We start from the raw sequence: 16,916 nt of genomic DNA, 5'->3' as shown, positions 1-16,916 counted from the left end.
GCTTTTAAACTTGCCATTTCTACCCTACCTTTTACTCACTGGGCCCTTGTTCCCACACTCCCTTTAAAATCACCAGGGCCTTGTTCCCACATTCCCTTTAAAATCACCGAGGCCCTGTTTCCACATTCCCTTTAAAATCACCGAGGCCCTGTTTCCACACTCCCTTTAAAATCACCAGGGCCTTGTTCCCACATTCCCTTTAAAATCACCAGGGCCCTGTTCCCACACTCCCTTTAAAATCACCGGGGCCCTGTTTCCACATTCCCTTTAAAATCACCAGGGCTTTGTTCCCACATTCCCTTTAAAATCACCAGGGCCCTGTTCCCACACTCCCTTTAAAATCACCGGGGCCCTGTTCCCACACTCCCTTTAAAATCACTGGGACCCTGTTCCCACACTCCCTTTAAAATCACCGGGGCCCTGTTCCCACACTCCCTTTAAAATCACTGGGACCTCACTTCCACACCACTTTGAACTTGGGTCCTGTTTCCTGTGTTCCCTTTACTCACTGAGGCCCAGCGTCATCATTCCCTTTAAACCTTCCGGGACTCTGATTCCCATGTTGCCTTTCACTCATGGGTGCCCCATTATCACACTCCCTTTTACTTGCTGGAGCCCAACGTCATAATTCCCTTTAAACTCTCCGGGACTCTGATTCCCATGCTCCCTTTCACTCATGGAGGCCCCGTTCCCACACTGCCTTTAAGCTCACTGGACAACACTTCCCGCTCTTCCCTCAAGCTCACTGGGGCCCAATCCCAGTGCCCCCCTCCCACTCCCTTTAACCTCTCCAGATTCGCTGGAAGATATGTAACTCTACTGTGTAAAAGGGTGAGTTAAAGATATATTAGTGTATTAATGGGTGTAATATCTGATAGTCCGCAAATTCTACCCCTCCAGTACCACCAAGGACTCTGATGGTACCAGATTATGGGAGCTTTACATAAATCTTTGCTCAAGTTCACTTCAAAAGTCAAGAAAGTGAGGAGGGTCTAGCTCTAGCACTTTATGAGCCTTGGTCACGTTACCTGAAGGTGCAGCTGAAATTTCACATTGTTGCTGGAATGAAACCCCACTGGATGAAGATGAAGTTTAGCTTTATTTGTCACATGTACATCGAAGCATACAGTGAAATGCGTCATTTGCGTCAATGACCAATGTGGTCTTAGGATGTGCTGGGGGCAGCCCGCGAGTGTTGCCTGGCTTCCAGTGCCAACATACTATGCCCACACGTCACTAACCCTCATTCTTATGAACTGCAGTGAGTACAGGCCCAGAGCCCTCATGCGTCATTCTTGTGGACCTCCAACTCTTCACTGTGCTCCAAGAGCAGCCTGACCAATGCCTTACAGAGCCTCAGCTTTAAAACTCAGATTATTGTACAAACTGCTTGCAGGCGGCGCTGGGAATTGCACCCCAATCATCTGATTGCCGCACCGCAAAGCGTTGTGCTAACCACTACTCTACCATGCTAGCCCCTCCCATTTTCAGCCTTTTCGTTTTTAAACTGTTTGATAATCGGAATAACCTGAAAAGTTACTGCGTACGTCACTGTTTCAAAATAATTCTGCACCTCCTGTTGAAGGAAAGTGTAAAACTTGTATCTTTCACAACTTTTGACACCTCAAGATGCATTACAGCTGGTGCTATTTATCTTTAGAGGCTTGTTAGAAAAACGACAGCCAATTTGCACACAGCAAGCTCCCCTAATTAGCAGGTCAGCTGCCTTCATGATGTGGATAGAGGGTCAAATATTGTCTGGATGTCTGCAGTACATAAAACACTGTCAGATGTTTGACAGACACACGAGAACATCGTTTAAAGTGAAGCCTGTCTACCTGAGCTTGGTTAGACTCAGCGGTAGGTGTAGGGCTCTGATTGGGCTGGGCATATAAAGTTAGTGAGTTGGGTATGGATTGGCCATGTGCGTGTCTGGTTTGGGCTGGCTGTGGGTAGATCGGTTTTGGATTGGCCACACGGGCAGGTCAGATTTGGATTGGCTATGAGCTGATTGGTTTTTGATTGGCTATGTGAAAGTTGGGTTTGAATTTGACTGGCTGTGGGAGAGTTGGGTTTAAATGACTGCATTGTTTATAAGCACATTGGGTTGGATTGGTTGTTGTCTGGTTGGGTTTTGATTGGCGTGGGGCAAATTGAATTGGATAGGCTGTAAACTAATTAGACATGGTCGTAGAGAAGTTGGGTTGAATTGGCTGTTAATTGGTGGGGTTTGGATTGGCCATGGACAGGATGATTTAGATTGGATGTAGGCTGGTTGGGCTCAAGTTGGCCATGAATAGGTTGAAGCTGTGTTATGCTTGAATTTTAATTGGTTGTGGGCAGGTTGGATTTGAATGACTGTTGGCTAGTAGCGTTTGGATTACCCATGTTCGTATTGGGTTGGATTGGTTGTTGGCTGGTTGGGTTTAGATTGGCCATGGGTAGGTTGGGTTGGATTGGCTATAGGCTGGTTAGATTCAGATTGGCTAGGGGCAGATCAGATTTAGATTGGCCATGGGCAGGTTAGATTCGCATTGTTGGATCAGGTTCTAATTGGCTGAGGAATAGTTGGTTTCTGATGCGTATGAAGGTAAAGTTTGTTTTGAAACTTCCATCTGTGACAAATATGAACAGGAATGGGAGGTCGAATTGAAATCCTGCTTCTTTCATCTTCTTCTCCCTTCCTTTCCAGTCCTGAAGAAGGGTATCGACCGAAACATCAAATGTTTGTTCCCCTCCATTGACGTTGCCTGACTTGCTGAGTTCCTCCAGCATTTTGTGTGTGTTGCAGAATAGCAGTGATGATTTGTACATAGAATGTATTTACTCAATGCACTGTATAGGCCTGGCAACACTAACAATATACACTCAGTGGCCTCTTTATTAGGTACACCTGTACACTTGCTCATTAATGCAAATATCTAATCAGCCTACTGGCAGCAACTCAATGCATAAAAGCATGCAGACATGGTCAAGAGGTTCAGTTGTTGTTCAGACCAAACATCAGAATGGGGAGGAAATGTGATCTAAGTGACCTTGACAGTTGAATGATTGTTGGTGCCAGACGGGGTGGTTTGAGTATCTCCTAAACTGCTGATATCCTGGGATTTTCACACACAACATTCTTTAGAGTTTACAGAGAACGGTGTGAAAGACAAAAAAAATCTAGTGAGCGGCGGTTCTGTGGATGGAAAAACCTTATTAATGAGAGGGGTCAGAGGAGAATGGCCAGACTGGTTCAAGCTGACAGGAAGACGACAGTAACTCAAATAACCACACATTACAACAGTGGTGTGCAGAAGAGCGTCTCTGAGCGCACAACACATTGAACCTTGAAGTGGATGGACTACAGCAGCAGAAGACCATGAACACACTCTCATTTGCCACTTTATTAGGTGCCTAATAAAATGGCCACTGACTGTGTTAATTTGATGGCACTCTGTTTAGACCTAACGACAGTACGACTGTGTATTCTGACACCGTAACTGCAAAGAAAGGCATTCTGTTGTGTATTTGTTGCTTACATTTTTCCACGAATGGAGTTAATTTTTGAAATTCAGATAAAAGACAGTTCTAAGAGTGTAAGGCATTGGGTGGAAAGACACGCGAGTCCCTACTCTCTCCATACAATTGCGAGACTTGATGAGGATACGGGCACCTGGAAAACTTGAGCTGTCTCCATCGGAGCAGAGAGAGTTAATGGGAGATCTAATCAGAAGTGTTCAACATTAGATAAGGGTTTGACAGAGCGAAGGATTATTTTCGCTGGTCAGTCAATTAAAAAGAAGGGGGATTAACCTAGCAGAAACATAAAGAGGGAGGTTTGAAGGAATTTGTCATGCACAGGGTTATTAGAATGAGGATACATTACCACAAGTGTCTATTGAAGCCAATTCAATCACTGTGTTTATAAAGGGAGTTAGATAAACACTTGGAGAGCGATTGAGGGCTGCAAGGGAAGCTTTGAACACGCGTGGGCGGCACTGGCAAGGAACTGCTGGTGACAGAGACACACCAGACCAGAACATCCCACTCCCCTCCCCGTGCTCGGCGTTCTGTGCATTGAAATGCTATTAGTGACTGTGAGTCCAGCTCCCAGAAAGTAAGACGTGCCCATATGTCAGAATGTTCCAAAGCTCTTTGTAAGCCACTGAGGTACTTTTCTTGAAGTGGTAACATCGGGGAGGCGGGAGTCACCAACACAAAAGTGGCCCATCAGTGTAATCTAGAGAGGGTGGTTGAGGAATAAATATTAGCCAGGGCACCAATGTGAGGACCCTTTGCCTCTTCTACCTGTCCCCTCCCAGCTTCTCACTCACCTTCATCTGGTCTCACTCATCACCTACCAGCTTGTACTCTTCCCCCTCCCCCTGCACCTTCTTATTGTGCCTCCTGCTCCCATCCTTTCCAGTCCTGATGAAGGGGCCTCAGCTCGAAACGTCGACTGTTTTTTTCCCTGACTGACCCGCTGGGGTTCCGCCAGCATTTTGTTGCTCAAAGTGAAGACCCGGCTCTTCTTGTAAAATACTGCCTCCTGTCGAGTGTACCACTCCGAACTTCGCCCTCACAGGATGACGCTGATACAGTATGTCCAAGCATCTGAGAGCAAATTAATGCGAGGGGGAGGATAGCTGAAAGCAGGCGGGTGTTTGCTAATAACACCGCCAGAGAGAAGCCCAATATAATCCCTGATGTACAGGTCTTCCCCATCTTACAAATGCCCAACATCATGGGCTGAATGGCCTGTACTGTTCTACATTCAATGTTTATTTATTTATTGATTGATACAGCACAGAACAGGCCCTTCCGGGTCCATTGAGTCACACCGCCCAGCAACCCACCTATTTTGCCCTCACCTAATCACAAGACAATTTACAATGACCAATTAACCTATCAAGCGGTACATCTTTGGACTGTGGGGGGGAAACCAGAGCACCCGGAGGAAACCCACGCGGTCACGGGGAGAACGTACAAACTCCTAACAGGCGGCGCTAGAATTGAACTCTGAACTCCGATGTGCCGAGCTGTAATAGCGTTGCGTTTTTACGCTACTGTGGCGCCCCTATTCTGTGTATCGTAAAATCTATTGTATTTTCTTTTTTCCCTGTAAAAGCCCACAAGAAAACAAATCTCAGGCTGGTGTATGGTAACATATATGTACGCTGATAATAATTTAAACTTTGAACTTTTGCTCCATGCTGACCCAGATTCCAATCTAATCCCATTTGCCTGCGTTGAAAGTTAAAGATTAGTCTTATTTGTCACGTGTATATCGAAATGTCGAAACATATTCTACTCACATTCTCAATGTACTGTGAAGTTTGAAAACCATCCAGAGATCTGAGTGCTTCCTTAAACATCTGGGGGCATGACAGCACAGTGGCTCAGTTGCAGGAATCATAAGCCAGATTTCTGGGTGAATGCGGCAAGTGCGAGAGTTCAAATCCCTCACAGCAACTGGAGAGTTTAAATGCAGTTAATTAAATTAATCTGGAATAAAAAATGCTAGTATCAGAAATGGTAATCATCAGGCTACCAGATTGGCATTAAAAACCCATCTGGTCTCTAACGTCCTTTAGGAAAAGAAAAATCTGCTGGCCTTACACAGCCCGGACTGTACGTGACTGCAGTCCCTCAGCACTGTGATTGGCCCAAGAAGCAGTTCTAGATGCACTATAAGTGATTCCCAATCATGAGTACTCGTTTAGAAACTTCATCTCTCCTTCACACTGGATTCAGCAGATGCTGGAGATCCAGAGTAACACAGGCAAAATGCAGGCCCCAGCAAATCAGGCGGCGTCGATGGATGTCGATGTTTCCTGACAAATCTCTTTTTCTTCAGCCCTTTACCTTCTCCACCTATCACCGCCCAGCATGTCCTGTCATCTCTGCTCCTTCACCCACCTAGTCTCACCTATCACCTGCCAACTTGTACTCCTCCCCACCCCCCCCCACCTTCTTATTCCGGTTTATTCCCCCTTCCTTTCCAATCCTGGTGAAGGGACTCGGCCCAAGCCACCGATTCCTTATTCTTCTTCATGGACGATGCCTGACCTGCTCAGTTCCCCCAGCATTTTTTGTCTGTGTTAATGTCTGATCAGTTCAATGGGATGACTTACATCTGACTGTCAAATTCTGGCACTTTTGCTTTCAGTAAAGTGCAGATCTGATCATTCCGGAAAGGTCCACAATTCAGGAAGGTTCAAGTGCTCCTTGGGCAGGATCTGCCTGCATTTCTGTAGTACTTATTTTTTTCCCTGCAAGAAAATGAATCTCAAGGAAGTGGATGGCATGGCGGCCTAGCAGTTATGGGCTGGTATCTGAGTTCAATTCTGTCGCTACCTGTGAGGAATTTATACGTTCTCCCTCTGACTGAGAGCTTGTGTAGTGCTGGTGGTGTAGTGGCATCAGCACCTGACTTCGAAGGGAATGGTCCCAGGTTCGAATCTGGCCAGCTCCTTGCACACTTTCCATCCATACTGGGTGGAGCGTCGAACTAGCAACTCGTAAAAAGATAGACAAAACGCTAAAGAACTGGCAAGATTGCCTACTTGACCATTGTACCCTTTCATCCGCACACAAAAGTAAGCGGATCACATGGGTGGAATTGGGTGGCATAGATTCACTGGGCCGGGATACTGAGCTGTATCTCGTGGTAACATGTACATACTACGAAAATGAGTTTACATTGCACAGTAAATTGTACTGAAGATGCCTCAATCTCCCCCCAGCTCACGGTGAAGGATCTGACTGCGGTGACTGAGGTCTCTCGGGTCCATGTCAAAAGAAGTGAACCAGGATTTCGTCTCATTTCAGAAGTCGCCAATGAGCAGGTAACTCCTACCAAGCTGCTTGCTGTTCCTCCTCACCTGGCGTTGTACTTTGTGTCGAGAAGCTGAGTGTGTGCTGCCGTTTTCAATTCTCCTGAATTCCATTGATAAGGATGTGTTTCATTGATAAAGATGGCCCATTCTCCCTCGCACTTAAACAATTCAGTCCCCATGATGCAAATCAAGTCACCAGCGATCATCATTCTTTATCCCAACCTCAGACTGAAAGTAGCAGCAAATAAATTATCCTTGAAGTAAGCGAATGCTGTGAGGCAATTTCTTCACACAGAGGGTGGTGCATGTGTGGAACGAGCTGCCAAAGGAAGTAATTGAAGCAGGCGATTGATTGTTTGTCCATCATATCCAATGATAACGGTTTTCTGAAACCTGGGCGGAAGAGTTCTTAAGATGGAAAAGTTGTTGCCCTGGGGCAGTTCCACGCTCTCAACCTCAGAGGTCCAGGTCCAGTGGTATAAGTAGTCGTCACAATTGGGGTCTTCCTACGTTGCGGAGGATGACCATGATGTCTTCTGTGCCTTGTCATGCCCTTCGCTCTTCACGGAGCGTTGCAGAACTGCCTTCCTAGCCGTTGGATCTCACTGTAGGTCTCATCTACCTAGACCGCCAGAGATAACTTCGTGCTAGGATAGGCATGTTCCTATCTCACCGGGGTATGAGGCTCCCAACTACTCTCACCTGGTTTAGCCCGCCTGCCAAAGCATTGCTGAGGCAGATACATTAACAATATTTTAAAAAACATTTGGCTAATTATCCAGATCAGAAAGGTTTAGAAGGATTCAGGGCAAATGAGGTTAGTTTACAGTAGGTGGGCTTCTTAATCAGCATGGACGATTTGGGAAGAAAAGTCTGTTTCCATGACTCTATTGTTGCAGAAATTTCACCGGCATCCCCTCGCTGACAAGCAAACTTTATCGATTGCATGTCACCCTGTGAACATGTAACTTGCGTAGAGAACTTAAGGCTGATGTGACTTAGCTGGATCTTAACATAAACAGGAAGGCATAGAAGGATACAATCTGTAAGTGGCCAAATTGGGTTATCGTGGACGCGCGTAAAGGACGAAGGGCCTGTTTCTGTGCTGTCAACTTTACGGCTCGGCATAACTTCGGAATGAGCAGTCATTTATTTTATTTATATTTATTCAGACATACAGCGTGAAACAGGCCCTTTCAGGCCAACGAGCCATTCCACACCTACTTAACCCTAGCCTCATCACAGGACAATTTACTACAGTGACCAAATAACCTACTCACTGGACTGTGGGAGGAAACTGGAGCACCTGGAGGAAACCCATGCGTTCATGGGGAGAACGTACAAGCTCCTTACAGACAGCGCCGGAATTGAACTCTGAACTCTGGAACAACCCCATCTGTGATAGCATCGCACTGACCACTACACTAGCCTGGCAATCATCCATGTTAATCATTAACACAGCTCAGAAGTGAGAGGTGTATCAATGAAAGGATTGAATACGGTCAGGCTGTACCGTGGTGGAGCTGCTACCCCCCGACATCGAAGTCCCCAGTTCCATCCCAACCTCAGCTGTTGTCTGTATGCTGCTTGCATGTTGGCCTTGTGAAGAAGTAGGATTCCCCAGGGGGCTCCAGTTCCCTCGTGACACATGTTGCCAGTTTGTAGGTGAGTGGTTGAATCTCAGGGGAGAAGAGTTGACGGGGAACTGGTGAGGAAACCTAATGATGGAACGGGAATGCTCTGCAAACCAGCAAAGACATGATGGGCCAAATAGCCTCCTTCTACACAATAAGAAAATGCAGATTATGGAAATGTCCCCATAGGCCGGGGGTTCCCAATCTTTTTTATACAATTGACCAATAGCATTAAGCATTGGGTCTGTGGACCCCAGATTGGGAAACTCTGCCATAGACTAACAAAAATTCGAACATTTTTGCAGGGTCTCAGAAGGCATTTTGGTCTTTCAGTGACCATGCGGAAAATCCAGTCAAAAGGTGAAGAGGAGGGAGCTGGAGGCTTGGGTTCAGTAGTGCAGGCCACAGAATGGAGAGGGGTAGTGGGGGTAATGAAGATAGTTTCCAGATGCAATCCAAAGCACCATGCTAGTCACCAGCACTGCGGTGTCATCACCGGGGAAGAGACGGGTGGATTTTCAGACATCGGGGAATCCATGGGAGTGGTGTTACTGGAGGAAAGTAGTCCTGATGTGTAGGATCAGCCATGATCTAACACATGGTGTAGATGAAAAGCGTATGTCTGCTGCTGTATCTTATAAGAAGGTGGGGGCTGGATTTCAGTGTGCCCTATGTGGGACACTGCCAGGGAATGAATACTGGACCAAAGTGAGCAGAATTCCAGGCAGATGGAATCTCTTTCCATTTTTACCCCAGGACCACGGGAATCTTCACTTCAGCCATGGGAGATGCTTGGGGAATTGGCACAGGCTCGGATTTCCAGCACCTGCAGATTTGCTCTTGTTCGTGCTTGGGGAATCACACCTGACTGGTTACACTGGGGGAATGATCACATGAAGCTAGGAAAAGGAGAGTCTCTCATCCGGTTATGGGATAAGGCAGGGAGGAACCCAAAAAGTGGTGGTTGAAGCAGACCTGATGGTGGCATTATTAAGTATTTAGACTTGCAAATACACGTCCAGGGAATGGTGGAACTGATTCCACAACCTTCACAGACTCAAACCTCGTGTTCTCAGTATTATTTATTATTATTATATTCTATTTTCTTCTCATCTCAAGCTGGTAAAACCTGAGGTATGGACATAGCCAACCACACTCATTTCTGAATTGATAGAAACTTTCAAACTATTCTAGTGGTAGAATTGTGGCTTCCTGATGATATTTACATAAATATTGCCCTGCAGGCCTAATTATTTAATGCTATTGTGTAGTGACTTTGGGACGATACCAGTTCTACATATTACTATTGGGACAATGTATATCCTGTTCATATTCCATAGACTTTCAATTTCTTCTTTTAATTCAGCATATTTCTGGTGTTTTTCACTGATTGATTTCTGTATGTTTTTGTGTTGGGAATGGCTATATCTGTTAAGTAAGTTGTTCTTGCTTGTTTATCCTGTAATATTATATTCGGATAGTTATTAAAGATTGTCCTATCTGTAATAATGGATCAGTCGTAATATAATTTGTAGGACTGTGACTCTAAAATTGGATCAGGCTTGTATTTATAGTAAGCTATGGGGTCTCTTATGATTTGCATTTTAAAGCAAGATTTTGGTGAATGACATGTGCTGTTTGATTGTGCCTGTGTAAGTAATCAGATTGAGTTAAACTGCTACAGGATCCTGTAATCTGTTAGATTGTTCCTGGTTTTTCTTGGCAATTTCTATGTTTATCGTCTTGAATTTATTGGTCTTTATTGTATTTTTGATAATTTTTTTGTGATAGCCACCCTATCCTGTATTGCCACAAGGAACCCCTCTGTTTCTGGGAAGAGGTCTCCAACTCTGACCCAGGCTTATTATGATTATTGTTATTATTTGCAGTTTGTCTTTTTTTGCACATTGGTTGTTTGTCCTTCTTTGAGTGTTGTTTTTCATTGATTCTACTGTATTCCTTTATTTTATTTTGAATACCTTAAGGTTGTCATAGCCATGCTGGGGGGAGGGTGAGGGGAGGGGTGGTAGTGGGGATAAGCTCCCACTACCTATTAAAAGCTCCCAATGGCATGCCTCTCAAAGAGTCTCTGACAACCAAGTCCAGATCCTGGCCTTCACATGTGGTTTAGCTACTAAGCCACTGAAACTGTTTCTACTGACAAGAGAAGGGGCAATGGCAGGTTACTGGTGCCTTAAAACCAGTCGCTCCGGGCAGCTGGGGCTCATTAGTTGTGGTTGGCAGCTCATTTAGGAGAAGGGCGACTCTAATTTCAAATGTCTGCTGCCTTGCCCACTCATGGGGAAAGGTTTGGGAGTAAAACCCAAGGGAAAAATCCAGAGCTGGGGTCCCTAAGTAAGTCTTGTGTTGAGTTCAGCGCTGACTGGCAACTCCTGTGATGCCACTGGTGCCAAACTATGCCAATGTCTGCCAGTCCTTTGAATTCATCAGCTACATGGAGAGGGGAAGCTTGCTGTATGGGCAACAGCTTGCTCTCCACATTGTACTGCGTATCTAGACAGCTAGAATGCAATACCCATGGTCAACCCTGAACAACAGAGGACCTCCAGTACTGTGAAGGCCAGCAAGAAAATGACTCTAGAGGTAGAGAATGGGGTTGAGGGGATGATAGATACACCAGCCATGGTGGAATGGTGGAGCAGACCCAATGGGCCGAATAGCCTAATTCTGCTCCTATGCCTTCTGGTCATGCAGTCACATACAATGGGTACTTTGGGAATAAATTACTTTGAGCTTTGAAGAACAAGTGAACTCTGGGTAAACTGTTCAGCCATGTTTGGAGGTGTCAGTGTGAGTCTGGCATCTCCTTCCAAGTTCATCTCAGCATTTCCTAGTCACTAATCTCTGTCTCTGATCAGCTGTGGCGACTCCTCTCCCTTCCTTCCCACATTCAAAAGGTCTTTCCCAGATTCAATCACATCGGTGCATGAAGGCACGTCAGAGAATTGGTGCCTCAAGTGGGCAGAGGGTGTTGGAAATGGAACCGTACATACCAGCAATCTGCCAGCCTTGGGATGTTGCCCCGCTGATGTACCAAAGAGTTTGCAGATCTGTGCTAAAGGGCGGCCATGAAATGAAATGAATCTCGGGTTTACTGCCTGTGCCACGCGACAGTGAGAGTAGGAATGCGATGAGGTGGAGGATAAATGCGTGGCTGAGGGATTGGAGCAGGGGGCAGGGATTCAAGTTTTTGGATCATTGGGACCTCTTTTGGCGCAGGCGTGACCTGTACAAAAAGGATGGGTTACACTTGAATCCTAGGGGGACCAATATCCTGGCAGGGAGATTAGCGAGGGCTACTGAGGTGACTTTAAACTAGAATGGTTGGGGGGGATGGGAATCAAATTAAAGAGGCTAGGCGTGAGGAGGTTAGTTCACAACAGGGGAATGGGAACCAGTGCAGAGAGACAGAGGGGTGTAAAGTGAGGGTAGAAGCAAAAAGTACTAAGGAGAAAAGTAAAAGTGGCAGGCCGACAAATCCAGGGCAAGCATTAAAAAGGGCCACTTTTCAACATAATTGTATAAGGGCTAAGAGAGTTGTAAAAGAGCGCCTGAAGGCTTTGTGTGTCAATGCAAGGAGCATTCATAATAAGGTGGATGAATTGAAAGTGCAGATTGTTATTAATGATTATGATATAGTTGGGATCACAGAGACATGGCTCCAGGGTGACCGAGGATGGGAGCTCAACGTTCAGGGATATTCAATATTCAGGAGGGATAGACATGAAGGAAGGGGAGGTGGGGTGGCATTGCTGGTTAAAGAAGAGATTAACGCAATAGAAAGGAAGGACATAAGCCGGGAAGATGTGGAATCGATATGGGTAGAGCTGCGTAACACTAAGGGGCAGAAGACACTGGTGGGAGTTGTGTACAGGCCACCTAACAGTAGTAGTGAGGTCGGAGATGGTATTAAACAGGAAATTAGAAATGTGTGCAATAAAGGAACAGCAGTTATAATGGGTGACTTCAATCTACATGTAGATTGGGTGAACCAAATTGGTAAAGGTGCTGAGGAAGAGGATTTCTTGGAATGTATGCGGGATGGTTTTTTGAACCAACATGTCGAGGAACCAACTAGAGAGCAGGCTATTCTGGACTGGGTTTTGAGCAATGAGGAAGGGTTAATTAGCAATCTTGTCGTGAGAGGCCCCTTGGATAAGAGTGACCATAATATGGTGGAATTCTTCATTAAGATGGAGAGTGACATAGTTAATTCAGAAACAAAGGTTCTGAACTTAAAGAGGGGTAACTTTGAAGGTATGAGACGTGAATTAGCTAAGATAGACTGGCAAATGACACTTAAAGGATTGACGGTGGATATGCAATGGCAAGCATTTAAAGGTTGCATGGATGAACTACAACAATTGTTCATCCCAGTTTGGCAAAAGAATAAATCAAGGAAGGTAGTGCACCCGTGGTTGACAAGAGAAATTAGGGATAGTATCAATTCCAAAGAAGAAGCATACAAATTAGCCAGAGAAAGTGGCTCACCTGAGGACTGGGAGAAATTCAGAGTTCAGCAGAGGAGGACAAAGGGCTTAATTAGGAAGGGGAAAAAAGATTATGAGAGAAAACTGGCAGGGAACATAAAAACTGACTGTAAAAGCTTTTATAGATATGTAAAAAGGAAAAGACTGGTAAAGACAAATGTAGGTCCCCTACAGACAGAAACAGGTGAATTGATTATGGGGAGCAAGGACATGGCAGACCAATTGAATAATTACTTTGGTTCTGTCTTCACTAAGGAGGACATAAATAATCTTCCAGAAATAGTAGGGGACAGAGGGTCCAGTGAGATGGAGGAACTGAGCGAAATACATGTTAGTAGGGAAGTGGTGTTAGGTAAATTGAAGGAATTGAAGGCAGATAAATCCCCAGGGCCAGATGGTCTGCATCCTAGAGTGCTTAAGGAAGTAGCCCAAGAAATAGTGGATGCATTAGTGATAATTTTTCAAAACTCGTTAGATTCTGGACTAGTTCCTGAGGATTGGAGGATGGCTAATGTAACCCCACTTTTTAAAAAAGGAGGGAGAGAGAAACCGGGGAATTATAGACCGGTTAGCCTAACGTCGGTGGTGGGGAAACTGCTGGAGTCAGTTATCAAAGGTGTGATAACAGCACATTTGGAAAGCGGTGAAATCATTGGACAAAGTCAACATGGATTTGTGAAAGGAAAATCATGTCTGACGAATCTCATAGAATTTTTTGAGGATGTAACTAGTAGAGTGGATAGGGGAGAACCAGTTGATGTGGTATATTTGGATTTTCAAAAGGCTTTTGACAAGGTCCCACACAGGAGATTAGTGTGCAAACTTAAAGCACGCTGTATTGGGGGTAAGGTATTGATGTGGATAGAGAATTGGTTGGCAGACAGGAAGCAAAGAGTGGGAATAAACGGGACCTTTTCAGAATGGCAGGCGGTGACTAGTGGGGTACCGCAAGGCTCAGTGCTGGGACCCCAGCTGTTTACAATATATATTAATGACTTGGATGAGGGAATTAAATGCAGCATCTCCAAGTTTGCGGATGACACGAAGCTGGTGGTGAGGGTGGCAGTGTTAGCTGTGAGGAGGATGCTAAGAGAATGCAGAGTGACTTGGATAGGTTGGGTGAGTGGGCAAATTCATGGCAGATGCAATTTAATGTGGATAAATGTGAAGTTATCCACTTTGGTGGCAAAAATAGGAAAACAGATTATTATCTGAATGGTGGCCGATTAGGAAAAGGGGAGGTGCAACGAGACCTGGGTGTCATTATACACCAGTCATTGAAAGTGGACATGCAGGTACAGCAGGCGGTGAAAAAGGCGAATGGTATGCTGGCATTTATAGCGAGAGGATTCGAGTACAGGAGCAGGGAGGTACTACTGCAGTTGTACAAGGCCTTGGTGAGACCACACCTGGAGTATTGTGTGCAGTTTTGGTCCCCTAATCTGAGGAAAGACATCCTTGCCATAGAGGGAGTACAAAGAAGGTTCACCAGATTGATTCCTGGGATGGCAGGACTTTCATATGAAGAAAGACTGGATGAACTGGGCTTGTACTCGTTGGAATTTAGAAGATTGAGGGAGGATCTGATTGAAACGTATAAAATCCTAAAGGGATTGGACAGGCTAGATGCAGGAAGATTGTTCCCGATGTTGGGGAAGTCCAGAACAAGGGGTCACAGTTTGAGGATAAGGGGGAAGCCTTTTAGGACCGAGATTAGAAAAAACTTCTTCACACAGAGAGTGGTGAATCTGTGGAATTCTCTGCCACAGGAAACAGTTGAGGCCAGTTCATTGGCTATATTTAAGAGGGAGTTAGATATGGCCCTTGTGGCTACGGGGATCAGGGGGTATGGAGAGAAGGCTGGGGCGGGGTTCTGAGTTGAATAATCAGCAATGATCATAATAAATGGCGGTGCAGGCTCGAAGGGCCGAATGGCCTACTCCTGCACCTATTTTCTATGTTTCTATGTTTCTATGAAAATGGAAACTCAAAAAGCAATTGAATGCAAGCAGCTTTACTTTACTTTACTTTATTGTCGCCAAACAATTGATACTAGAGCGTACAATCATCACAGCGATATTTGATTCTGCGCTTTGCGCTCCCTGGAGTACAAATCGATAGTAAATATTAAAAATTTAAATTATAAATCATAAATAGAAAATAGAAAAGGGAAAGTAAGGTAGTGCAAAAAAAAAACCGAGAGGCAGGTCCAGATATTTGGAGGGTACGGCCCAGATCCGGGTCAGAATCCATTCAGCAGTCTTATCACAGTTGGAAAGAAGCTGTTCCCAAATCTGGTTGTACGATCCCAAATCAGCTAGTACATCTGGAGCTGTGCTAATGTCTGAGTAAAACAAAATTGGGTTTTTTATTTGAGGTTGGAGGAGGCTAGAACTCGAGGTCATAGGTTAAATGGAAAAGGCGAAATGTTTAAGGGGAACCTGAGGGAGCACTTCTTCAGTCAGGGTGTGGAAAAAGCTGCTAGCAGATGTGGTAGGTGTGGGTTCAGTTTCAACATTGCAGAGAAATTTGGATACAGACTTTTAAGAGATGTTTAGATAGGCACGTGAATATGAGGAATATAGAAGGACACGGATATTGTGTATGCAGAAAGGATTAGCCTTGTTGGCCATTTGATTACTAATTTGATTGGTAATTTAAAGGGCCTGTTCCTGTGCTGTTCTGTGTACATGGATAGGAGGGGTGTTGAGGGCTGTGGTCCGGGCGTGGGTCGAGGTGTCTCGGTAGAATAACAGTTCGGCACAAACTAGATGGGCCGAAGGGCGTGTCCCTGTGCTGTAGCGTTGTAGAACTCTGTAACTCTAAATCAAGTAGGGCATTGATTGAATCAAAGATCTGAAGGAATGAATGGAAAAAAAAACAGCTGTGCAGTTGAGATGATGAATACAAGGGAACTGGCTGGCGGAGTGGATTAACACGTCGCTCTTTCACATTTGGAGACCAGCCACATTAATGGGATGGGGATCCCCTTCTCTGTCACGGAGTAGTCTGCATAAGTGAGGTTCTGATAGCACTGAAGTTCAATGCTGTTCAGGCCTAAACTTGATCGGTGCCCCACCCACCAGGCCGAACCAATGTTCCCTCCATCACTAGCACACTGTTGCTGGTTAACACAAACAATACATTTCAGTGTATGTTTCAATACTAAACGTGATAAGTAAACATTAATCTTAAAATCTTGTATCTTGAGTCTGTACACCATCCATTGTGGCTACCTAACCTGTGACCTCTGCAGCCATCCGGAGAGTTGAGGGACACGATCATCCGCAAGTTCCCTTCAAGCTCCTGACCTGCAACAAAATATTCTGGTGTCTTACCCACTTGCTTCTCAGTCCCGAAGAAGGGTCACGGCCTGAAATCTGGACTGCTTATTCATTTCCGTAGCTGCTGAGTTCCTCCAGCATTTGTGTGTGCTGTTGAAAATGTGTAATTGTCCTTTGTCAGGCTCCCAACTCAACGAGACAGTGGGAGCACGTTGACCTGAGGGACTGCAGCAGTTCAGAACAAATGCCTACCACCAGTTTCTTATGGGCGGTGAGGGATAGACACTGGTCCCGACAACAAGGCCTGAAGGCCAGGAAAGGTAATGTTGTGAAGCACCATGCAGGTACCAGCTGAGGTAGTCTGGGAAAATGCAGGCATCCATACTGGCTTGGACGAGAGGAGCCTCAGGTCTCACACCACCAGGTTCAGGAACAGTAACGGCCCTACAGCCATCAGGCTCCTGAACCGGTGTGGATTAACTTCACTCACCTCAACACTGAACTGATTCTACGACCTACAGACTCACTTCAAGGACTCTTTACAACTCATGTTCTCAGTATTATTTTTTATTTGTTCAGCTTGTCTCCTTTTTCACACTGGCATCTGTCTGCTTATGTATAGTTATTCATAAAACTGTACTTTTTTTCCTGTACGTACCCGCA

At 45.3% G+C, this 16,916-nt stretch overlaps 1 protein-coding gene across 3 annotated transcripts in view; it reads left to right on the top strand.

The window, feature by feature from the left end:
* The window catches only part of casz1 (castor zinc finger 1), a 497,282-nt gene that overhangs the window by 304,456 nt on the left and 175,910 nt on the right, over positions 1 to 16,916 (top strand). For all 3 annotated transcript variants that reach the window (XM_072244987.1, XM_072244989.1, XM_072244986.1), the window contains exon 5: positions 6,732 to 6,833. The gene's annotated coding sequence lies outside the window, so the exon portion shown is untranslated. The remainder of the gene's footprint in view (positions 1 to 6,731; positions 6,834 to 16,916) is intronic.

This window comes from Mobula birostris, chromosome 27, assembly GCF_030028105.1.
Source record: "Mobula birostris isolate sMobBir1 chromosome 27, sMobBir1.hap1, whole genome shotgun sequence".
NCBI lineage: Eukaryota > Metazoa > Chordata > Chondrichthyes > Myliobatiformes > Myliobatidae > Mobula > Mobula birostris.
This window is presented reverse-complemented; position numbering and strand designations above follow the sequence as displayed.